We start from the raw sequence: 26,122 nt of genomic DNA, 5'->3' as shown, positions 1-26,122 counted from the left end.
TCTCCTTGCTCAGCAGGGAGTCTGCTGGAGATCCTCTCCCTTCCCCTCCCTCTGCCCTTCCCCTCGTCTCTCAAATAAATAAATAATTTTTAAAAACACCACAAGAAAGAAAGTTACAAATCAATATCCCTTATGAATATAGATGCAAAAGTATTCAACAAAATATTAGTGAACCAAATCCAGTAGCATGTTAAAAGGATCACTCACCATGACCAAGTGGAATTTATCTCAGCTATGCAAGGGTGTTTCAACATAAGGAAATCAAGGTAAGATATCGCATGGGTAGAGCAAAAGAAGAAATCCTGATGATCATCTTAATTGATTCAGGAAAGGCATTTGACAAAGTCCAACACACTTTCATGATATACACTCTCAGAAAAGTAGTAGAGGGGAAATTTCTCAATGTAAGAAAGGGCACTTACGAGAATCTCACAATTAACATATTCAGTGGTGAAACAATGAAAACTGTACTCCTAATGTCACTAGGAAGACAAAAATGCCCATCGTCACCATTTGCAATTCGATGTTTTACCAGAAGTACTAGTCAGAGCTATTAGATAAGAAAAAAGGAAAGGGCATCAGAACTGGAAATAAAGGAGCAAAACTACCTATATTCATAGATTATATGATCCAATTTTTAGAAAATCCCAAAGAATCCACTAGAAAGCTACTAGAACCAAAAGACAAATTCTTAAAAGTTGCAGGGTACAAATCAACACATAAAAATAATTTGTATTTCTGTATGCCAGCAACAAACATTCCAAAAATGAAGAATGCAGTTCCATTTATAATATTTTAAAACATTAGATCTAAAGGGAGTAAAGCAGAAGAAGCTGTGGCCTCTGATATTGTCATCAGAGCAGCTATGCCAGAACCGAAGGGAGACCCAGGCTGCCACCCCATTATTCCTCTTTTCTGCTAATTGCTCCTGCATATTCAGACTCATTCCAACAGCCTGTTAAAGCATATGAATTACTATGATGTTCTTAGGCATGCAGAGACACGCTTCAGCCAAGAATAATAAGAAGGCATATTGGATACTGGCACTGAAATGGCATCCAGATAAAAATCCCAAGAATAAAGAAGCAGCAGAGAGAAAATTCAAACAGGTGGCTGAGGCATATAAAGTGTTAACAGATTCTTAAAAATGAGACATCTATGACAAATATGCAAAGAAAGAATAAATTATGGAGGTGGAAATGTAAGAAGTCTTTTTGGCAGTCTGCTTCAGTTTGGCTTAATGTTCCATAATCCAGATGACTTTTCAGGGAATTTTGTGGTGGAAGACCCCTGTTTTCATCTGGCTTCCTCAGAAACCCTTTTGAAGACTTTTCTGGGAATCAAAAGAGCCCCCTCACTGTGGGAGCAGGAGATAAGGCACAGGGTTGTTTTTCTCTGCCTTCAGTGGATTTTTGCTTTTTGGAGGTGAGTTTTTTCTCTTTGGATTCAGGATTTACTTCCTTTGTTTTACTAGGTCAGAAATGGGGGTGGGGGGCTCACTTCATTTTCTTCCATGTCATTTGGTGGTAGTGGGATGAGCAACTTTAAATCTATATCAGCTTCTACTAAAATGGCTCATGGCAGAGAAATTACTACAAAGAGAATTGTCAAAAATGCTCAAGAAAAAGAAAGAGGATCAGCTGAAGTTCTTAACAATAAATGGCAAGAAGCAGTGGCTATACTTGGGTAACATGTAATTCAATGCATGCAGTTAACAGAAATATTAAACTATAATAAGCGTCATTTGAAGATTAACAGGAACATTAAAAAAAAAGATTTCAAAAGAATTCAACTCTCAGTATAAGTGCGCCTCATCTAAAGTTTTTATGAACAGCTCAACAGAGCCCCTATTTGTCATAGACTTTTGGGTTTATTGTTGAGATGATAGTAGCATTTTTTTAATCTTTGAAATTGTTGTAAATCTCTATATGTACTTTGCTTTTTGATTCATGAACACCAGCACAGACCTGCTTTTCCACTGTGTTTCAAATGTGAGCTAAGTAGTGCCAGTGTTCTAGTTAATAGTGCCAGGATGAATCTCCCATAAAAATAATTTCAATTATTTTTAGTATTTAGTAGTGAAAAATATTAATTTATTAATGGTAATACAAGTCTGGCTTAATGTAAATTGAGGATTTTTCTAGTTGCGTGTGAATACTGGCAACTTAGCAAGTTTTGACAGTTGTTTAAATATTTAACATTAAGCTTACGTTTAAAAAAGTGAAACTGGTAAACTAAGTCTTTGTCATTTGTTTAAAAAAAGAAATTTTAATGTGTTTGGTGCATACTTTCCTAAATGAGACCTGTAAAAAAATAAATCATTAGGAGTAAATCTAGCCAAGGAGGCAAAAGACTTGTACACTGAGAACTATAAAACGTTGCTGAATGAAATTAAAGAAGATCTAAATAATTGCAAAGACATCTTGTGTTTATGGATTGAAAGACTTAATATTATTAAGATGAGAATACTACCCAAGATAATCTACAGATTCAATGTAATCCATATCAAAATTTCCATGACTCTCTTTGTAGAAATAGAAAAACCTATCCTAAAATTCATATAAAATCTCAGGAGACCCATGTTAGTCCAAACAATCTAGAAAGAAATGAATAAATTCAGAGGACTCAGAATTCTGAACTTCCAAACTTACTACAAAGCTACGGTAAGTAAAACAGTATGGTAGAGTTATTATGGATAGACATATAGAACAATGGGATAGGACAAAAATTCCAGAAATAAACTCTCACATATATGATTAATTCATTTTTTACAAAGTTGCCAAGACCATTCAGTGAGAGAAAAGACAGTTTTCACAAATGTGCTTTAAAAACTGGATATTTACAAATAAAAGAAAAAATTAGATCTTTAACTTACAACATATACACAAATTAACTAAAAAATGCATGAAAGACCTAGAATTATAAGGTAAAACTACAAAACTCTTAGAAGAAAACCCTGCAGAAAATCCTGATAACATTGGATCTGGTGATTTCATGGATGTGATACCAAACACACAAGAAACGAATGAAAGAACAAATTGGATTTCATGAAAATTAGGAAATTTTGTACATCAAAGGATGCTATCAAGAAACCAGAAAAACAACCTTTAAACCATATATCTGATAAGAGATTAGTATCCAGGATATTTAAAGAACACCCAAAATTCAACAACAAAAAGACAACCCAATTCAAAATTGGGCAAATGACTGACATTTTTCCAAATAAGAAATAAATTGCCAGGGCAGCCCAGGTGGCTCAGCGGTTTAGTGCCGTCTTCCGTCCAGGGCATGATCCTGGAGATCCGGGATCGAGTCCCACATCAGGCTCCTTGCATGGAGCCTGCTTCTCCCTCTACCTGTGTCTCTGCCTCTCTCTCTCTCTCTCTCTCTCTCTCTCTGTGTTTCTATGAATGAATAAATAAAATGTTTTTTTAAAAAAGAAGTCAATCGGAGAAGGACAAACAGTGTATGTTCTCATTCATTTGGGGAATATAAATAATAGTGAAAGGGAATATAAGGGAAGGGAGAAGAAATGTGTGGGAAATATCAGAAAGGGAGATAGAACATAAAGACTCCTAACTCTGGGAAACGAACTAGGGGTGGTGGAAAGGGAGGACGGTGGGGGGTGGGGGTGAATGGGTGACGGGCACTGAGGGGGGCACTTGACGGGATGAGCACTGGGTGTTATTCTGTATGTTGGTAAATTGAACACCAATAAAAAATAAATTTATTTTAAAAAAAGAAATAAATTTCCAATAAGCTCATGAAAAGATGCTTAACATTATGCATCACTAGGGAAATGTAAATAAAAACTAAAATGAGATGCTATTTCACACCTATAAGGATCTATAGTTAAAAAAAGAAAACAAGTGTTGGCAAGGATATGAAGAATTTGGAACTCTTGTGAATTCACTGCTGGTGGAAATGTAAAAACGCAGAATTGCTGTGGAAAATAGCTTGGCAACTTCTCAAAAGGCTCAACATTGAACTACCATATGACACGGCAATTCCACTCCTAGGCATATATCCAAAAGAATTCAAAACATGGACTCAAACAGATACTTGTACAATGTTCATAGCAGCTGTATTCACAATAACCAAAAGATGGAACCAGCATGAATAGAATATTATTCACTCATAAAAAGGAATGAAATTTTGATGTGTGATATAACATGGGTGAGCCTTGAAAACATTATGCTTAGTGAAATGAGCTGGACACAGATGACAAATATTGTGTCCTTTCACTTTTAGACATATCTAGAATAGGCAAATTCATAGAGACTGATGGTAGAATAGAGGTTACCAGGGACTGGAATGGGGGAAGGGCAAGTCTTTGTTTACCTGGTAGAGAGTTTTTGTTGGGATGATGAAAAAGTTTTGGGTATTGATTTAGTGGTGATCCTTATAGAACATTGTGGAATATATTTAATGCCACTGAATCTTACAAATGGTTAAAATGATTAAAAGATTACATATACTTTACCACAATGAAAAATGAAGGAGAAATTAAGGGATACCCAGACCTATAAAAACCCAGTTTGTCACTACCAGAGCTGCCCTTCCACAAATGGTAAAAAAAGGAGTCCTTTATGCTGATATGAAAGGATACTAGATGGTAACTCAACTCCACATAAAGAAATGAAGAACAGCAGGAAAGATAACTAAATAGGTAAATGTAAAAGACAGTATTATTATATTTTGGGCTTATGACACCTTTTCCCTTATACTTGTAGCATTTTGTATATATACATGTAAACATGATGGTTTATAGCAGCATTATTCATAATAGCCAAAAATGAAAACAACCTAAATGTCCATCAACTCTTGAGTGGATAAACAAAATGTGGCATAACCATACAGTGGAATATTATTCAGCAATAAAAAGAAATGAAGTGCTGATACATGCTGCAACATAGATAAACCTTGAAAACATTACACTAAGAAAAATAGATACAAAAGGCCATTATTCTGAAATAATCAGAATAGACAAATTCATAGACATAGAATGGATTAGTAATTGCTAGCATATGAGAGGAAAGATGAATTTGGACTAACTGCTAGTAGGTATGGTTCTTTTGGGGGGTTGTCCATTGAAATGATCTGAAGTTAGATAGTGGTGATGGTTGCACTAGTGAATATACCAAAAACCACTGAATTATTTAAAATGGTGAATTTTATGTCATGTAAAATTTATCTGAATTTAAAAACCCTATATGCTTTTCTATGGCCACAAGTTATTTACAACCCTCCCACATGCAAAATACACTCAACTCCTACCAAGGCCCACAAAAGCCTCCTCTCATTACATCTCATTACACCATTAGCTCAAAGCCTATGATTTCATCATCTAAATCAGATTCATATGCAGATGAAGTTTCTCAGGTGTACTTTGTTAAATAAATAACCTCAAGTATGGTTCCCCAGAATTTGAAGTTGTGTACATTTCATTTATTCAACACACAGGGTGAGACTGTATCTAAAGAAAACCCCATTGACATTCCTATTCAAATAGGGAGAAAATGTGAGGCACAAAGGAATACATAGAAATTCTGAAATGTAAGCAGGAAAATTGTATAAGTTTCTTTATTAGGACGTGGTCCCATTCCTGCCCAAAAGTAATTTTCCATGGTTCTCTCTCAGGTTCTTTGTTCCAACCTCTATGTTATCCTTCCTTTTTTAAATATGATAGGCAGCCTGTATTTTCAACTGTGTAGCTTTTGCAAAAGGTTTTGGGGGTCCAAAGTCCTGTTTTTCTTTTTGTGGTGTTTCTGTCCTTGTCATTAAAAGTTGGTGATGTGTCTGAAAAGAAAATTCTTTTGAAATCATTTTTGATCTGTAAATACACATCACACCCTGAAATCTCTTCCATTCAGCTTTTCTTCACTCTGATTTTCTTTTGGGAGGTTTGTATAATAAAGTCTTTACATTTCTTAAAAGCCCTATTGTTTGATGAAGAAATTCTCCTAAGCACACTCTTAAGCTCTTTAAAGTGCTTTTGTCCAACTTAATATTCTGAGGCACAATATTTTATCTCTCTGATACCTTGACAAAAAATTTTAGAGCCATAGCTTCAGCTTCACCTTGAGACCATATTTTCCTGGCAAAACCCTGGATTTGATCATTACGTAGAAGCCATTACTTAACTTTAACATATTTGGCTTTCAGGGAATGCTAAAAAATGTTCAAATCATTAGGTCTAAACTCCTTAGTGACTAATACTCCTTTTAGTTTCATCCTTCACATTTCATCATAAGCATCAAAAAAACCAGGCAACAACTTTAACACCTTACACATTTTCTTCTTTCCCTGTTATTTCAGGCAGCAATGTTGATAAACTGTTATTTTAATTGGGATATAAGTTCTTTATCAGATGTTTAATTTTGTTTTTTTCTCCCAACCTTTGTCTTGACATTTCTTTTCCTTTAAGTGGTGTTTTTTTTTAAAGTCAGAATTGATATAAGGTATTAACAGAATTGACATTAGGTATATTTGACATATAATAGGGGCACTTGGGTAGCTCAGTCGGTTAAGCGTCTGCCTTTGGCTCAGGTCATGATCCCAGGGTCCTGGGATCCAGTCCCGAGTTAGGACCCTTCCTCCCTGCTTATTTGACATATAATAGGGGCACTTGGGTAGCTCAGTCGGTTAAGCGTCTGCCTTTGGCTCAGGTCATGATCCCAGGGTCCTGGGATCCAGTCCCGAGTTAGGACCCTTCCTCCCTGCTCATGATCTGTCTCTTAAATAAATAAAATGTCTAAAAAATAATGGACATATAATAAAGTGCATATGTCTAAAATGTACAATTTGATAAGTTTTTACATATGTGAAACTATCATCATTCAAGATAATGAGCACATTATTATTAACTTGTTTTTGGTCAGTTTAGAATAGTTCTCATTTTAAAAATTATGAGTAGGGATCCCTGGGTGGCGCAGCGGTTTGGCGCCTGCCTTTGGCCCAGGGCGCGATCCTGGAGACCTGGGATCGAATCCCACGTCGGGCTCCCGGTGCATGGAGCCTGCTTCTCCTTCTGCCTGTGCCTCTGCCTCTCTCTCTCTCTGCGTGACTATCATAAATAAATAAATAAAATTCTTTAAAAAAAAATAAAATAAAAATTATGAGTAGAAAACATTGTACCTAAAGAAAATAAAAACCCTAATTTGTTTTTTTTTTTAATTTATTTATTTATTCATGAGACACAGAAAGAGAGAGAGAGAGGCAGAGACACAGGCAGAGGGAGAAGTAGGCTCCATGCAGGGAGCCCAATGTGGGACTCGATCTCGAGACTCTAGGATCATGCCCTGGGCCAAAGGCAGGTGCTAAACCGCGGAGCCACTCAGGGATCCCCCACCTTTTTAAAAAGATTTTATTTATAAAAACCCTAATTTGAAAAGACACATGCACTCCTATGTTTCTTGAAGCATTATTTGCAATAGCCAAATATGGAAGTAAACCATGTCCATCTAGATGACTGAATAAAGATACACACACAAATGGAACATTACTTAGTTGTAAGAAAGGATAAAATCTTGCCATTTGTAGGAACATGGATGGGTCTACAGGGTATAATGCCAAGTGAAGTAAGTCAGAGAAAGACAAATTCACTCCTAGGTGGAATTTAAAAAACAAAACAAATTAACAAAGGAAAAAACGAAACAAAATAGCAGATTCTTAGAGAACAAACTGGTGGTTGCCAGAAGGGAGGTGGGTGGATAGGTAAAGGGGATGATGAACCTGAATAATCTTTTCTTTTTCTTTATAAAAAAAAAAGATTTTATTTATTTGAGAGAGACCACAAGTAGGAGGAGTAGGAGGAGAAGCAGGAGAGGGAGGGCTCAATCCCAGGATTCTGGGATCATGACCTGAGCCAAAGGCAGATGCTTAACCGACTGAGCCACCCAGGCACTCCTTATTAATTTTAAACAAACGTGGGGTTTTATTTCACTTTTAAAAAAACTTTTTAAAAAGATTTTATTTATTTACTCATGAGAAACACAGAGAAAGAGAGAGAGGCAGAGACACAGGCAGAGAAGCAGGCTCCATGCAGGGAGCCTGACGTGGGACTTGATCCTGTCTCCAGGATCATGCCCTGGACTGAAGGCAGCGCTAAACCGCTGAGCCACCCAGGCTGCCTCACTTTTTTTTTTTTAAATGTATGGTATGGTTTTGCTGATCTTCTCTAATGTGTCTGTTTTATATTTCATGGACTGATGCTTTTACCTTTAATACCTCCTTTTTCCTTTTCCTATAGTTCTTACTATATTCTTAGCTTGGATACTAGGCTCATTAATTTTTCACCCCCCTTTTTTTTAAGTATTTAAGGCTCTAAATTTCCCTTGGAACATTCTTTCACCATGTCTCACAGGTTTTTAATGTGTTTTCATTATCATTAAATTTTAAGATGTCCCTCATGATTTCTTACTTGATCCATAGAAGGAACCCTCAGGCACTGTTGATGGGGAAAAAACCTGCAACCTTGGTGAAAACAGGATGGGTGTTCCTCAAAAAATTAAAAGAATTACCACATGATCCAGTAATTCCACTACTGGGTATATACATTTTTAAATATTTACTTATTTCAGAGAGAGAGAGAGAGAGCCAAGTGCACAAGCTGGGGAGACAGGAGAGGGAGAAGCAGACTCCCCACTGAGCAGGAAGCCCGGTGTGGGGCTTGATCTCAGGACCCTGAGATCACAACTTGAGCTGAAAGCAGACACTTAACCAACTGAGCCACCTGGGCACTCCCTACTCCTGGATATTTACCCACAGAAAATGGAAACACTAATTCAAAAAGGTATGTGAACCCGTTTATTGCATTCTTTACAATAGCCAAGATACGGAAGCAACTCCAGTGTCCATCCAGAGATGAATGGATAAAGAAAATGTAGTATATATACACAATGGAATATTATTCAGACATTAAAAAGCATGAAATCTTGCCTTTTCAACATGGATGGAGCTACAGAGTATAATGCTAAGTGAAATAAACCCAACAGAGAAAAATACTGTATTTAGAAATGTGCTTTAAATTATGAAATACACGTAGATGTTTTATTTACCTTTACTAATATATAACTTAATTGCAGTGTGTAAGACAGCATGAATCCTATGCCAATTCTTTACATTAGTAAATTTTTTTTTCTGATCTAATGCAGAATCAGTTATTGTAACTGTTGCAAATGTTTCAAATGGATTATTTCTAGAATTCTTAAAAACAGAAATGCATATATTTCCATTTCCATTTGGTAAGGCTTGTGAGTTGGGTTGTGTAAATCTTCTGTATGCTATTGATTTGTATATGTGAGTTCTCAATAATTGAAAAGGTGTTGAATTAGTTCACTTGGTGGATTTTCAAGTTCTCCTCAGACTTCTATTAATGCTTTGTATATTGTCAGGCTATTTTTAAATGTATATGCAATATCACATGACATTTTCAAGGAAGTAACATCCCATCAACTTTGCCATACCCTGTTGGTTAGAAGCAAGACACAGATCCTGCCCACGTTTAAGGGGAAGAGATCACACAGTGTAAGGATCACGATAGATCTTTCAGATCTACCTTTAGAGTCATACTTTTACAATAAATATTTGTTACTATTAAACACCTCCTGGATAATATAAGTGGCTTAGAACACTTACACTTCAACTCCATTTATACCCATCCCAACTTACATTGTCCTACATTTGACAAGGTAGACTTCATTAACTTAAAAACTTTTGCTCTGAGTAAAGTACTATTAATGGAAAGACAAGCCAGACTCAGAAAACCCATTTCCAAATAACATCTGGCAAGAGACTTGTATCAAGAATATATGAGGATTTCACTCACATGTGGAATTTTAGAAACAAAACAAACAAGCAAAGGGAAAAAAGTAAGAGAGGGAGACAAATCAAGAAACAGACTCTTTAATTATAGAGAACAAGCTAATGGTTACCAGAGGGGAGGAGGGCAGGGTGGGGGTGGGGGTGGGGAGAGGGGCTGGGTGAAACAGGTAGGTGATGGGGATTAAGGAGGACACTTGTGATGAGCACAGGGTGTTGTACAAAGTGTTAAATCACTATATTGTACACCTGAAACTAATATAACACTGTATGTTAACTGACTGGAATTTTAAAAACTTAAAATAATAGGGGTGCCAGCATGGTGCAGTAGGTTGGCCATCTGACACTTGGTTTCAGCTCAGGTCATAATCTTGGGGTCATGGCACCAATCCCTGTGTAGAGGCCCACATGCAGTGTGGATTCTGCTTGGGTTTCTCTCTGCCTCTCCCTCTGCCCCTCCCCACCTCTAAAATAAACAGGTAGATCTTTAAAAAAAATTAAGAATATATAAGGAAATCTAAACACTCAATAGTAGGAAAAATACACCCCAATAGTAAGTGGGGACGGGCGTAAAAGATTTGAACAGATAGTTCACCAAAAAAGATATTCAGATGGCAAATAAGCATATGAAAAGCTGCTCAAACTCTTAAGCCATTAGAGAACTGAAAATCAAATCTACAATGAGATAACACTATATACCTAGCAGAATGGCTAAACATTTAAAAAATGTATAATAATACCAAGTTCTGGGGAAGATGTGGAGCAACTGGAACTTGTACTGGTGGGAATGCAAAATGACAGAGGAAGTTTGGAAAAGCTTGGTACTCATTCCCACTCCTAGGCATTTACCCTATAGAAATGAACATTTATGTTCACACCACACCAGTACCTGTAAGTTTATAGAAATTTTATTCATAATTGCCCAAACTGGAAACATCTTACATGTCCATCAATTAGTGAATGGATAAAAAACTGTGGTACATTCATGCAATGAAATATAACAATAAAAAGGAATAAACTAATAATTCTCATAACATGGATGGATCTTAAATGCATTTCACTAAGTGAAAGAAACCAGACCAAAATATCTACATATTGCATGATTTCAATCATATGACCTCTGGAAAGGGAAAAACCATAGGGATGGAAAGCAAATCAGTGGTTTTCAGGGATTGGTAAAGGGGAAAGAGGTTTACAACAAAAAGAAAAATTGAGAGAAAGTATTAGTAATAAAACTGTTTTTGAATGATACTAAAGTAGTATATATACATGATTATACTTGTCAAAACCCATAGAAATGGGGTGCTTGGGTGGCTCAATGGGTTAAGCATAGGTCTTCAGTTCAGGTCATGATCTAAGGGTCCTGGGATGGAGCCAGCCTCTCTCACCCCATCCCCTGCCCGGTGGAGAGTCTGCTTTTCCCTCTGCCCCTCCCCATTGCTCCTGCGTGCTCTCAAAAAAGTAAAATCTTAAAAAAAAATAACCATAGGACTATGAATCAGGGCTGAATTTTACTGTAGGTAAATTACAAATAAAAATCTCTAATAGAACAGATATATATTTTTACCTATTCAATGAGCAGAGATTTATGAAAAGAGAGAAAGGTCATATTTTGATGAATGTGTAGAGAAATACACACATTTATACACCACTGATGGGAATATAATTTGTACAACTATATTGGGGACAATTCAACATCTTTCAGATGCCCAAATAATGGTCTCATCACTGAAACTCAGCAATCCCAATTCTAGAAATTTACTGCAAAGAAATAATTAAGAATGTACATAATGATTAATGTACAATGTTTATTACATTTTATAGGCAAAACTGGTAATATGCAAAATGTCCAGGAGCATGTAATCATCTACCTAAATTTTGTTAGATCCATATGAAATATTATGTAACACAATACTGTGTTTTCAAAGGATCGTAATGACATGGAAATACACTGTTTATTTTCAAATGAAAAAAGATGGAGAACAACATACACAGTATGATGTCAATTTTGCTTTAAAATTATACACCTAAAACTAATATAACACTGTATACGAACTGGAATTAAAATAAAAACTTAAAAGGAAACATACTCAAATATTGAGTTGTTTTCTAGGTTATAAGATTATAGGTGTTCTTTATTTTTTAATTTACACCTCTGATTTTTCAACAATGATCATGTTACTTTTATCATCAAGAAAATAAGTATTTTTAAAATTCTGAAACAACAAACAAGCCCAGCCCAATCTAGCCAAGTCCATGATCTTTTCTGTTGCCATCTTTACTTAGAAGACCACACTGTTGTCCCCTGGATGCTTGTTGTCCTCTTGTTCCTTCAAGTACTGGACTCATACTACAGATGAACACCTGTCAAAGCAAGAGAGTGGCAGTATCTCTCCAAGAGCATGAAACTTCTATGTCAATACTGGCCTAGTCAGCACACAAGCTGAGATTAGTGTCAATCTCCATGACCTATATAGGGAACAGATGCTTTTAAAAGCTGTAATGCCCATATGACATAACTGGAAGTTCCCCTTTTTTTAAAAAAAGATTTTATTTATTTATTCATGAGAGACACAGAGAAGGCAGAGACATAGGGAGAGGGAGAAGCAGGCTCCTCGCAGGGACTCGATCCCAGAACTCTAGGATCACGCCCTGAGCCGAAGGTAGATGCTCAACTGCTGAGCCACCCAGGAGTCCCAAGTTCCCCTCTTCTAAATCTCTTCTATGAAAGAATCTTTTATGACTTGTCTCCAAAGCAGCTCTTCTTGTTAGATATTCTATCATGCTCTAGGGATTGACAAATAATAGGTCTAAGGGTTGACCTTTCATTGTACTGTTTCCTTATAGCTGCCTTACCAGGTGTTTGGAGTTGCCTAGAACCACTGTGCCCTCTGCCCCTACCCCATCCATCCTAGATGAAAAAATCCGAGCTATTTGATACTATTTGTGCTATGTCCTCTGTCCTCAACTCCTTTAAAACTCTGTCACTGATCCAGAGATTTCTAAGTTGCAAACCTTGTTCTGGGTTGTTTCCCAATAGGGGTCACAACAGAAATTTTCACAAAGGCAGCTGTACCTGAGAAGAGTGCTTAGCAGAGACTCTCACACCAAGAGCAATGGAAGTAGTGCAACAACTCATCTTTAATCCACCTTAAAAACTGGTTTATGAAGCAAATCTCAGGGCCTCCTCCAGGGACATAAAGGATTTTATGACCTCCCTCACTTTTCTCCCCTCTCTCCATTACTAAAGGAGTTCATTCCTATCTTCACTCACAAACATCAGAGATCTCAGGTTTGCTTCCTTCATTAATGTAGGTTTCTAGGTCCAGTTATCTACTAAAATGTCAAATTTCTGTTACTCCAGTATGGTATTTCACAGCCTTCTTCTCTCTCCTTATATCCAGAGAAAAACATGGGTGCCACTCCAAACACTCACTGAGGCTTCATTTACTCTTTCACAACAAGGCTTCTCCCAGATGATGGCTGCTTCAGATGGCCTGAGGAAAGGAAAAGAAAAAAAAAACACCTGCTGAAATCATCAGGGTGGGCAGGGAATAAAATGTGGTTAGTGAGAGCAAGGAGTGTGCAGAAGCGGGGCAGAAGAGTAGGCCCTCCTACTAGTATTTTGTAATCAGCTGAGACATCAGGATTAAGTCCTGGGGTCCATAGGGTTACTGGCCTTGGCTACAGCTTTTCCTGTAGCTGCCATGATAGCAGGTGGGAGTGGGTATCAGGCTGATTAACATTAGTATTCTCCAACTGCAGAGTCAAGTATGACAAATTCGATCCCGATTCTAGTATTCATGACTCTCTGGGTCTTAAGAGATGGAAGAAGGAAGTGCTAATGAAAGAGAGTGATTCCTAATAGCATATACTGAGGCCAGAAAAGTGCCAGTGGAAGGACAGAGTATGGCTTTGGTTTGCTGTCATCAGTGATCTCTTAGTCAAGGAGCTGAAGGAAGAAGAAATAATGAGTGCAGGCATAGGGGTTACTTTCAAGTCAATCGACTGTCTTCAGTCCATGAAGCTGGGGTCTTATTGCTGAAACCCAAATTCCTCCCTGGTGGCCTATATTCTAGCAATGGAGATCCAACCATTTTTGACTACTGAAACCTAACAAAGCAAGCCTCATACCTTATTTTAGGTATTTTTTTCCTGTGAAAATGGAGTACTCTTTATGGGAAGGGACAGTTCATATATGCACACACAGTACAATTGCTGAACAGAGAAAGTAGCTGAGGGGGCCAAGCAAGTGAAAATGAAAGGAGCAACCTGTGGTCTGGAGAGTCTCAAGAGAATGATCCTTCTGTTGAGTCATGCTTTGTGAAGCTGAGATGAAGACAGGCGGTAGTCATTCTCCACGTCCTTCCTTTTCTTCTGCCTTGCACAAAGTCTTCTACCAGATCCTCCTAAGGAATAAATATAAAGCAGACCCCACAGGAGGGGATGGGCTGTCTGAGGGCCTGCCTGGTCATTCTATCACAGTGGCTCTAAACCTTCATTGAAATATTGACTCATATGAAGACTATAACTAAAGAACAATGACTACATGAAATGTCACAGGGTTCATAGGACTCTCTTCTCCTACACTTGGCCTTCAAAGTCCTAAGGGACTTTGCATCAATCTCCAGCCCTCCTTTGCAAAGGCACAGCTGATATCAACAGTATGTCCACAAAACTGGATGTATCCTGACTTTAGAGTGGCTTTCACCAAGTGGTTTTGTTTTTCCCCCATCGATGCGAGCTTTCTTTCATCTATCCTTTATCTTAAAAGCTCAATTAGATAACCAGACGGTCTTGTCCTACTTCATCAATATGTGTGTTTTTAAAGTGTTGTGCCTGTTTTTTCCTAAAGGACAGTACCAGCATCCTCCTCAACTCAGCGACTCAGAAGCCAAAGTTCATTATGGAACGGCCAACACAAGCTTGTACCATGTAATAAAGTTAGGTCAAGGTCAGGGAAAATTTTGATCCTAAAGAAACCTTTTTGGGTCACATCAAGCTGACCAGTCTGCTGAGATATGACCACAGCATTCCATCAGTTCTAAGGGCCAGCAGCTCCCCTAGCTGTCCTTGCTTGGGACTGCTGCTCATTCTCTCATACCTGCTAGATGACAGACCCAAAAGGGGTAAATGGATTAGCACAGGGCAAGGTGCTGAGGATACAGCAGGCACTCACTCAGTAAAGGAGGGGATCATTTTAGCTGGGCATTCTGCAAGCCCACACTGCAATGCAATGTGCAAATCATAATTTTTGTAACTTCTAGTAATCCCTACCACCCTTCTGTGGCTCACACTACTATCTCACTACACCCTTTCTTCTTTTGCATCTGCACAGCTGCCATGAGCCAACCTCTAATCATTCCTCAGTCACTGAAGCCTATTATATCTGGCCCACAGCATCCATTCCCAGCGCAGCTTCTGCTATAATCCTGGGTCACTTCAATATTTATATAACTGACCATCTGACATCCTAGCTTTGCAAGTATCTTGACCATTCCAATTTTGAAATCTCAAGGTTTCAAAATCCACTCTCTGATCGTAGGTCCTATTATTCCAATTTTCCAACCATTCAACACCCATCTTGATCACATTAAGTCCTCTTTTTATTCAGACTTTGAGCTCACTTCTGACCTAACTGCCTTACACATATAGTCTGGATTTTCAAATTCATTTCTGTGTAATCCCTCTCTCACTAGCTGTCTACTCCTCAAACAGTATAGGTCAGTCCTAGGCAAACAAGTTTACTTGTGACAATGGCCTAAAACCACTTTAATTTCCTGAGTTTCTAATCGAGTTTCAAGCTAGTTTCTCACTTAAACTGAATATATAAGTTGATATAATATAATAGTACCTCACTTGAACATACCAAAAGGCCCAACTCCAGCCTTTTGGTCCGAATATTCCTTAGACTCTGGTTTGTCTCCAAAATCCTGTCGCTGGTCAGCTTTCTCTCCATCATTCACCTCCACAATTACACATCTTTAACACCCTTATTAGGTACTCTTCCTAACTCCTATCCCTATGCTCCAGTGAGGAGGTAATTTCTTTCAACTAAGGCTATTATTCCTCTCTACCCATATTTTAGAGCCATAGGTTTCACCCTCCGAACCCACATCACCTCTCAGGATCTTATTCCATTTGTTACCAGCTTTCTCTCCCACATCTACGAGGACTCCCTTCTCAGTTCTTCCTGCCCCAAAGTCTGCAATTTTCTCCCACAGTAAAGGGGAAACTTCTATGACTCACTGTAGCACCCTGATGGAATCGTTTAACTTGTATTCTAGTTGTCACATCTTCTAACAGAAAGAAGGCTTCTCATGGAATAAGAATAATTAATCATATGAAATAAGAAAAGAAATATGAGCCTGTTGGGTGGTGAACGGAAAGGGGAGGCCTACCTGTCAGTGTAGGTAAGGGGATAGCTGAGGTAAAGTTGAAAGGGGAAACTGTGAATACCAGCCACAGGAGCAAACCCCAGACTGTGAGGATGAAGTTTCTGATCAATGATCATTTTGGTCCTACCCAAGGAGCAACCAGCAGCAACTGTAGTAGTAGTAGTAGTAGTAGTAGTAGCAGCAGCAGCAGCCATGCAACGTCTGCAAGTAGCCAAGACTAAAATGCAGGCATAGAAACAGAGTATTTCATGGAAAACATAGTATCAAATATGACATATATGTGGCACTTGTGCAGCTACTCCCCCTCCTCCCACCCTCAGCAAACATCACTGATCAGTTATAACTCTCTTTCACACTGAACTGATACCTGGCTTCAGAATCCTTTTTATAAAACATAATCAAGGCAGGTGATACCAATCGATTGGAGATAGTACTTGAGAAGAAGTATATTTGCTATCCTTACACTACACAGAAAAGTCCTCAGCAAAAGGATTAGAAGATATGAGTAATGAAGTTTCAGGAGAAAGCATACTGAAGACAGCTTGGACGTTGTAGGCAACTGGCGGGGAAAAGCTGAGCCCATGGAGATCACAGAGCAGGCGCCCAATTAATGTCTGTTGATGATTCATTTTTTCATTCAACAAACATTTAATGAGGCCTACAATGTGCACGGGATTAGGCACCGAATACAAAGATGAATAAGGCACTGTCCTTGCCTGTAAGGAATTTAGAGTCTGGTAGACGAGAGCCATAGCCACGGACAATGATAATACAACCTGATAAGTGCTAGGACACTTAGCAGGTTGTATTATATCCATCCGAGTAGGATTTCTTCAGAAGAGCACAACTCCAGGTTGAGGTTGGATCCATGCAGTCCTCCCAGCCACCAGGGCCTGCTGTTGTTTCTGTCACGTGGTGAGTATCCCAAGAACTAACAATGATAGCTATAATTTATAGAGTGCTTACGACATACACTTTACTAATATCCTCAAAGAAACCCTGCAAATTAATTATTTTATTAGATAAAGAAACTGAGGTTCAATGAGGTTAAGTAACATGCCTTAGATCACACAGCTAGTAAGTAGTTGAGTCAGGTTTCAAGTCCAGTTTTGACCAACTCCAAAGCATTTTTCTACATTTTTAGGATAACCTTTATTCAGGTGTAACACAACTTTTCAACAGGTTTCTATTTGGAAATAAGAGCAAAGGCAATAGATTAGTGATCAGGGCATGGACAAAATTCATCTGGTTTTCCAACCTATTTGGCAGAGAAGAAAAAGAAGGCAGAGAATTGACTTCATACTAGCATACCATTGAAAACCTTCATGTCAGTTAGTTTTCCTTTCTTTCTCAAACCCCAGTAGCTTTGTTGACAATGTAAAATATAAGCACCTCTAGTTAACTATCTTCTTTTAATCCTTGTCACTGTCAACATCATTATCAGCAGCAACTATAGTTGATAGAGCATTTAGCATATTTCAGACTTGTTCAAAGCAATTTACACAAGTAATCCCATTAAATCCTTATACCCACCCCCTCAAATCATTGCAAAAAATGATTATTACTCCTATTTAAATAAGACAAAGGACAGTTCCAGAGCGGTGAAAAACCATGCTTGACACCACACTGGTGAATGTAAGAGCAAATCTGAGTCTAGGCTATTTAAGTCCCAAGGCCCAAACTCTTACTGTCCTGCTTTGCTGTCCTACTCAGAGCTTCCTCTCCCAACCCTTCTTCCCTGACTGCCCTCTGTGATGGCTACTTACACAAGGTCGACTGAAAATACATAAGGTCTACTCAAATATAGTCTCCTATTAATCATTCTAATCAGAAATCCATTCTCTGAATCCCCAAGGCCACTATTCTGAACCTAGGTGGAGAATTTTCCAAAGGACATGTTCATACTGCTTTGAAAAAAGAGGAAATAAACACAACATGTACAGATTTTTGATCAGTGAATAGATTTTGCTTAGAGGTGTAACCATAAGTACTGTGAAATCCCGTAAGCAAAATAAAACAATTGAGACAGTAACAATGAGGGCCATTTCTTCCCTTGAGTGGGTTTTAGAGATAAAAGCCTCCACTTTGACTTTGGGTAACATGTGATAGAGAGGGCTGCTACTGATGAGAAGGACCAGGAACTAAGTGATCCTATTAGAAGTCTGCAGCTATTCAGATGTCTGAGAATCAACTTTTCATATACAGCTGCCATCCCAAAAAGAAACTTGCAAAAACGGTAGTTAAGCCCTGGTCCAAAAGAAATCAATAGTGATGCCTATCTAAAAAACATGAAAGGATTTCTCATCAAGGCCAGGGATGGAGGTAGGTGAATGCACATTCTCCAGAGTCTGAGAGGCTTAATTTCCCCCTCTATTAATTTTCTCATGTTCTATTATGTCCACATTTTTATAGCTTCTCATTAAGAGGTTATCTCCTTTTCTCCACTCCCATTCCTTCTGGCCTTAGATCATGTATCATCTTAACCCTACTATGGTATCCTTCTAACTAATCTCCCTGTCCAGATCTGAAAATCTTCCAGAACACACTATATAGCACTTCCAGAGTGACCATCAAAAGCATCTCCTACTTAAACAAAATGGGATCTGCATTTCATGGAATACTATGTAAGGATCTATTGTCAGCCTACATTTCTAACCTAATTTCAAGAACTACTTGTAGTTCCCCCAGTTCATCATTCTATTTCCAATGTCCACGACTTTGCTTAAAAGGACCTTCCCTGTTTTCTTCCTGGTCAAGCTTTACTTCTTTTAAGAACCCACTTAAGCTAATTATTTCCTTCAACCTCTGGCATCTCCAAACTAAATCAAATGATTTCTCTTCTCAACCCCATAGTATCTTGTACATACCTCCATTGCAGAGCATACCATACTGTTGTAATTATCTGTGCACACGTCGAACTCTCTCACTAGACTAAGAACTCCTGAAGGCAGGGACTCTGTCTAAGTCCGTCTCCATATCCCCATCATCTAGCACAGTGCCTGGCAGCTCAAAATGCAGCAGAGAGAAGAAACTGAAGATGCAGGAGAGAGAACAATAAAGCAATTATTTTTTTGAGTTGGGGTACAATACAAATATACTGATTAAGTTGAAGCTGTAAAAAATCATATTTCAGCTCAATACTGCACAGAGCTCTTCAAAGAAGAAACAAGCTGACTTAGGAAGAAGTTCCCCATTTCTAACTGTGTTGACCCACAGGCGAAATTTAAGGCCATTTCGGGGTATATTTTAAAAGAATTTGAATTAGGATCAAAGTGAAATAAGCCGGTTTGGCTCTGAGGCTTTTAAGGTCCTTCCATTCCTGAGGTTCTAAATCTGCAACCTTATACCATATTGAAGAGAGCCATTACGCTGAGCCTACCTCATAGACCCAAGGGGGACTGGTGGCTCCCAGAATCATGGCAAGGGCTGAGGCTTCATTCCCATCCATACTAGACTGATTGCAAACTAACAACATAACACATTCTCTTGTGCCCTGCTTCCCAGGTGTCCATTGAACCTGGAGCAGGCCTAGCAAGAAGGATCTCATGACCCAAAGTATCTTCCACAACCTGCTCTCTAAAGCCTGAAGTTTTCTCCTTAAACCTTAGTGCCTTTGATTAATGTTTGTTAAAATGCCATTTAATCTAATGTGGTGAGTTGGCATTCATCAAGTGTATACTAAACGACAGATAATAGCAACACAATCCCTTCTGTACCCCCACCCCCAGAAATCATCTAGCCTGACCTTTTCCTTCCTCCAACACAAATCAAAGAATACGCACAAAATACACTGATTTTTAATTCTTGTTCTCAGTTTCCTCAACTGCAAAATATGGAGATTGTATTGAATGGTCTCCCAGATCCTTCTTACCCCAAAGAAACTCAAAGAGTTTCTAAACCTATGTTTTTCCACTTATAAAATAAACATGTGAAGTCTGTTCTTCCAAATTCACAAAATTTTTATAAGGGCCAAATAAAACCATATTTCTGAAAGGTTTCTAGGTCCTATACAAATTTAAGGAATTACTCCTGTAAATTAAGATATACTGGAGGAGAAAAAAAAAGATATACTGGAGGAGATATATTGTAAATTAAGATGTACTAGAGAAGTAAACTCTGCCATTCATTTAATGAGTTATCTTAACAAATTTATTCAACCTCTCTGGGATACCTCAGAGACTTGTAGTGATGATTAAATGGGAACATGTAAAGTAGGCACACAACATGTAAAGTAGGCACACTCAGTTTCAATTGTCCTTATTGAAATAGTCAGAATGCCAGAAATAAATGTGACCTTTACTGCATGCAATCCAACCTCTCATTACAATGCAGAAGATTCTCAAATTCCATTCCAAGTTGTCATAGAAACCACTAGATATCACTTCCAAGAATATTTTCATCTTTGGATGGCTCCTAAATCTGATTATCCATTAACTAGTACTGCCTTCAAAAGCAGCCAAAATCAACTATTCCTGACTCTATAAAAGATCTGAAAACAGATGCCCAAAGTCTTTATTTTGGACGTATTGTCTCCCACAATCTAAATAGCACTAATTCCTATAATGCTTCTCATGGATATTATCCAAGCTCAAATCCCTCTCAGAATTCCAGATGTTCTCTAGCTCCCTTTTGGAGGGTGCTATTAAAATTGAAACAGAACCATCAAGTGGAATAGGACTCTTACCTCTCTGATTCTAAACTTTCGTAGTGAGAACACAAGTTAGCCTTATATTGGAGGGCATAATGGTCTTCAGTGGATACATATCCTGTATACAATGGGCACCGAGTTCCCAGAAGCTTGCAGGATGGAGGAAGCACTTCTAAATGGGAAAGAAGAGGGTCAAAGGGATGCTGACAGCACTAAAAATAAATGGCTTAGTACATCATTTCCCTATTATTAGAAATCACCTCTGTAATTAATACAAAACAAGGATATGGAACATTATCAATAATTCAGACTCCTAGGGCCACATGGAAGAAATGTTACCATCATATCAAAAACTACATTTTGTATGACCTTTTTTTTTTTAAGTTTTATTTATTTATGATAGTCACAGAGAGAGAGCGAGAGAGGCAGAGACATAGGCAGAGGGAGAAGCAGGCTCCATGCACTGGGAGCCCGACGTGGGATTGGATCCCGGGTCTCCAGGATCGCGCCCTGGGCCAAAGACAGGCGCCAAACCGCTGCGCCACCCAAGGATCCCTGTATGACCTTTTATACTGAAGAATCTAGTCTATGCAGATGACATCTTCTGTACTTTTCTCAAAAGAACCTCAGTTCCTAGGACATCTGCCTATTTCTTTCAGAAACTAGGAAAAATATTGAAGATAAGAAGTGTAATAGACACACATTGATTATTTAAGACCTGAATAAAAGGAGAAACATACCACATTCATGTATTAGAAGATTATAAAGATGACAGCTCTTCAAAAATTAATCTGTGCCATTCCAACTGCAATTCTAATGGTATTCATGGTGAGGACTTGACAAGTTGTTTCTAAAGGTCTCCTGGAAGAATAAGCACATGAGGATAAAGACAATTTAAAAAAAATTAGTGTACCATACTAATCACAATGTGATAAAATATACCTTAAATATAATTTTATATGTAATTATAAAGATATATAAGCTTACATATTATATGCTTTATATATAATACATACATAATTATATAACACATATGTCATGTATCTATGAGGTAGTTCAGACCAGAAATGAAATTCTTAACATGAAGAATCACAGTAAATAACTATTGGGTCAGAAAAGAAATGTAAATTATGATCAAACACACTTAACAAACAACAAAACAAAAACACCACTTTTGAGATTCAGCCAGTACTACATAGAGCCTGATGTTCCCTTATTTATTAAAAAATAATGAAAAAGAATTACTCAGTAAAGATGACAAGCATAATGGGAGTTAAAGGTGAAAAGAGGACAGAAAGAATATGTGAATAAATAACAGCCAAAACTCGCCAGATCTGATGAAAAGTATTAATCTATATACATCATGTAAGAAGATCAATGTATACCAAAAGGATAAATTCAAAGACATTCAAATCAAATCTAGACTCATAATAATCAAATGGTCAAAGTGACTTCAGAGTCTTGAATGCAACAGAACAACTACTCATCATATATAACGGATACTACATAAATTTTCATAAACCATAGAGACCAGAAAATAGTGGGATGATTATATTCAAACTACTGAAGGAAAAAGAAAAGAATGCTGACCAAGAATTCTGTATCCAGCAAAACTAATCTTGAGAAATGAGGGAGAAATTATGACATTCCCAGATAAACCAAAATTAAAAACATTCAGTGCTAACAGACATGTCCTACAAGGGATTTGTGTTCAAGTGTTTACATTGCATACAAATGTATGCTTGTTAGATCAGTGGAACAGAATAGAGAATCCAGAAGTGGACCCTGAACTTTATGGGCGACTAATATTCGATAAAGGAGGAAAGACTATCCATTGGAAGAAAGACAGTCTCTTCAATAAATGGTGCTGGGAAAATTGGACATCCACATGCAGAAGAATGAAACTAGACCACTCTCTTTCACCATACACAAAGATAAACTCAAAATGGATGAAAGATCTAAATGTGAGACAAGATTCCATCAAAATCCTAGAGAAGAACACAGGCAACACCCTTTTTGAACTCGGCCATAGTAACTTCTTGCAAGATACATCCACGAAGGCAAAAGAAACAAAAGCAAAAATGAACTATTGGGACTTCATCAAGATAAGAAGCTTTTGCACAGCAAAGGATACAGTCAACAAAACTCAAAGACAACCTACAGAATGGGAGAAGATATTTGCAAATGACATATCAGATAAAGGGCTAGTTTCCAAGATCTATAAAGAACTTATTAAACTCAACACCAAAGAAACAAACAATCCAATCATGAAATGGGCAAAAGACTTGAAGAGAAATCTCACAGAGGAAGACATAGACATGGCCAACATGCATATGAGAAAATGCTCTGCATCACTTGCCATCAGGGAAATACAAATCAAAACTACAATGAGATACCACCTCACACCAGTGAGAATGGGGAAAATTAACAAGGCAGGAAACAACAAATGTTGGAGAGGATGCGGAGAAAAGGGAACCCTCTTACACTGTTGGTGGGACTGTGAACTGGTGCAGCCACTCTGGAAAACTGTGTGGAGGTTCCTCAAAGAGTTCAAAATAGACCTGCCCTACGACCCAGCAATTGCACTGTTGGGGATTTACCCCAAAGATACAAATGCAATGAAACGCCGGGACACCTGCACCCCGATGTTTCTAGCAGCAATGGCCACGATAGCCAAACTGTGGAAGGAGCCTCGGTGTCCAACGAAAGATGAATGGATAAAGAAGATGTGGTTTATGTATACAATGGAATATTACTCAGCTATTAGAAATGACAAATACCCACCATTTGCTTCAACGTGGATGGAACTGGAGGGTATTATGCTGAGTGAAGTAAGTCAGTCGGAGAAGGACAAACATTATATGTTCTCATTCATTTGGGGAATATAAATAATAGTGAAAGGGAAAATAAGGGAAGGGAGAAGAAATGTGTGGGAAATATCAGAAAGGGAGACAGAACGTAAAGACTGCTAACTCTGGGAAACGAACTAGGGGTGGTAGAAGGGGAGGAGGGCGGGGGGTGGGAGTGAATGGGTGACGGGCACTGGGTGTTATTCTGTATGTTAGTAAATTGAACGCCAATAAAAAAAAATGTATGCTTGTATAATAATAACAGCACAAAGAGGGGAGGGAACAAAGATATAGTGGGGCAAATTTTGTACACAATTGAAATTAACTTGGTGTTAATCTGAAAATAATTATTTTAAGGTAAGATGCTAATTGAAATACCAGAGCAACCATGAAAAAAATGTTAAAAAACACAGTAAAAGAAACAAAGGAATTAAAATGGTAAGAAACTTCTTAACATAAAAGACAGTAGTAGATGAACAGGGAAACAAAAAGACATAAAGCATGTGGAAAACAAATAAGAAAACAGCAGATATCAGTCCTACCTTATCGGTGTATTTAATTATATTAAACATAAATCTGGGCAGCCTGGGTGGCTCAGCGTTTTGGCATCTGCCTTTGCCCCAGGGCGTGATCCTGGAGACCCGGGATCGAGTCCCACATCAAGCTCCCCACATGGAGCCTGCTTCTCCCTCTGCCTGTGTTTCTGCTTCTCTCTCTCTCTGTGTCTCTCATGAATAAATAAAATCTTAAAAAAACCCCAAAAAACATAAATCTGCCCCACCCGTGTGTCTCTCATGAATAAATAAGTAAAATCTTTAAAAAATTAAAAAGGTGGGATCCCTGGGTGGCGCAGCGGTTTGGCGCCTGCCTTTGGCTCAGGGCGCGATCCTGGAGACCCGGGATCGAATCCCACGTCGGGCTCCCGGTGCATGGAGCCTGCTTCTCCCTCTGCCTGTGTCTCTGCCTCTCTCTCTCTCTCTCTGTGACTATCATAAATAAAAAATAAGAATTAAAAAAAAAATTAAAAAGGTATTTTATTAAAATGGAAGGATCAGTCCATCAAAAAATATAAGCACCATAAACATACACACACACACACCCCTAACAAAAGAGCAACTAAAGTAAGAAAAAAAAAGATGGAAACAAGAAAAAATAGATAATTCAGCAATAACAATGGGAGATTAGCTACAGGTTTGTCTTTTATTGTTATGGTTTCAAAAAACCAAATTTAGTTCCCCCGATTTTTTTTCCTATTCTTTTTTTCATTTATTCCTATTCCAACTGTATTATTTCCGTCTTCCTGATTCACTTGGTTTAGTGTGTTCTTTTTAAATTTCTTAAGGAAGTTTGCTTATTGATTGGAGATCTTCATTTTAATACAGGTAATTACAGCTACAGTATATACAATTACATACTGTGTGTATATATATATGTTTATGGTGCTTATATTTTTTGATGGATTGATCCTTCCATTTTAACAAAATATCCTTTTTAATTTTTAAAATATTTTACTTATTTATTCATGAGAGACAAGCGGGTGGGGCAGATTTATGTTTAATATAGTTAAACATACTGATAAAGTAGGACTGATGTTTGCTGTTTTCCTAGTGTCTTATGTCTTTTTGTTTCTCTGTTCATCTAGTACTGCCTTTTATGTTAAGTAGTTTCTTTACCATTTTAATTCCTTTGTTTCTTTTTTTTGCCTTTGTTTCTTTTACTGTGTTTTTAACATTTTTTTTCATGGTTGTTCATGAAAAAGAGAGGAAAAATCTCAAATAAATATGACCAGGAATAAGAGAGCAGACATTACCAACCTTATAGGAATAAAAGAATCACAAGGAAATACTATATAAAAGTATATGCCAATTAGATATCTTAGATGAAATGGGCACATTCCTTGAAAGACACAAACAACTGAATCTGACTCAAGAAGAAAAATCTAAATAGACTATAAAAATACATTAGATAATCAATCCATAAAAGTCCCCAAAAGAAGAGTCCTTGAACAGATGGCTTTAATGGTAAATTCAGTGAAACGTTTAAAGATTTAATACCAATCCCTTGCTTAAAGTTCAAAAAAATTTTGAGAAGGAAACTTTTCAACTCATTCTATGAGGTCAGTATTAGTCTGATACCAAAGCCAAAGATAAAATGAGAAAACTACAGAGCAAGCTACCTTTTGAGTACAGATTTCCAAAAATGTCCAGTATAACACTAGCACACTAGATCTAGAAACGAAAATGATTATATACCATGACCAAGTCAGATTTACCTCAGTAAAGCAAAGTTGGTTTAATATCTGAAAATCAATGAATCAAATACACTGTAGTTACAGAATAAAGAGGAAATCTCATGATCATATCAACAAATGTAGAAAAAAAGCATTTGATAAATTTCATGACAAC

General features: G+C 37.6%; 1 long non-coding RNA gene and 1 pseudogene across 19 annotated transcripts in view; one reads left to right on the top strand and one right to left on the bottom strand.

Moving 5' to 3' along the window:
- LOC144309019 (uncharacterized) overlaps positions 1-26,122 on the bottom strand; it is a 174,674-nt gene that overhangs the window by 110,433 nt on the left and 38,119 nt on the right. For 10 of the 19 annotated variants that reach the window (XR_013375170.1, XR_013375169.1, XR_013375176.1 and 7 more), the window contains 6 exons: positions 21,609-21,729; positions 20,905-21,040; positions 19,088-19,251; positions 17,281-17,406; positions 14,095-16,437; positions 11,945-13,319 (listed from right to left, as the gene is read on the bottom strand). This is a non-coding gene — a long non-coding RNA (uncharacterized LOC144309019). Of the gene's footprint in view, positions 1-11,944; positions 13,320-14,094; positions 16,438-17,280; positions 17,407-19,087; positions 19,252-20,904; positions 21,041-21,608; positions 21,730-26,122 lie in introns of those variants that run through there. The other 9 variants (XR_013375180.1, XR_013375178.1, XR_013375179.1 and 6 more) reach the window with 7 other exon arrangements.
- LOC144307666 (dnaJ homolog subfamily B member 6 pseudogene) lies at positions 6-3,489 on the top strand (annotated as a pseudogene).

This window comes from Canis aureus, chromosome X, assembly GCF_053574225.1.
Source record: "Canis aureus isolate CA01 chromosome X, VMU_Caureus_v.1.0, whole genome shotgun sequence".
Lineage (NCBI taxonomy): Eukaryota > Metazoa > Chordata > Mammalia > Carnivora > Canidae > Canis > Canis aureus.
This window is presented reverse-complemented; position numbering and strand designations above follow the sequence as displayed.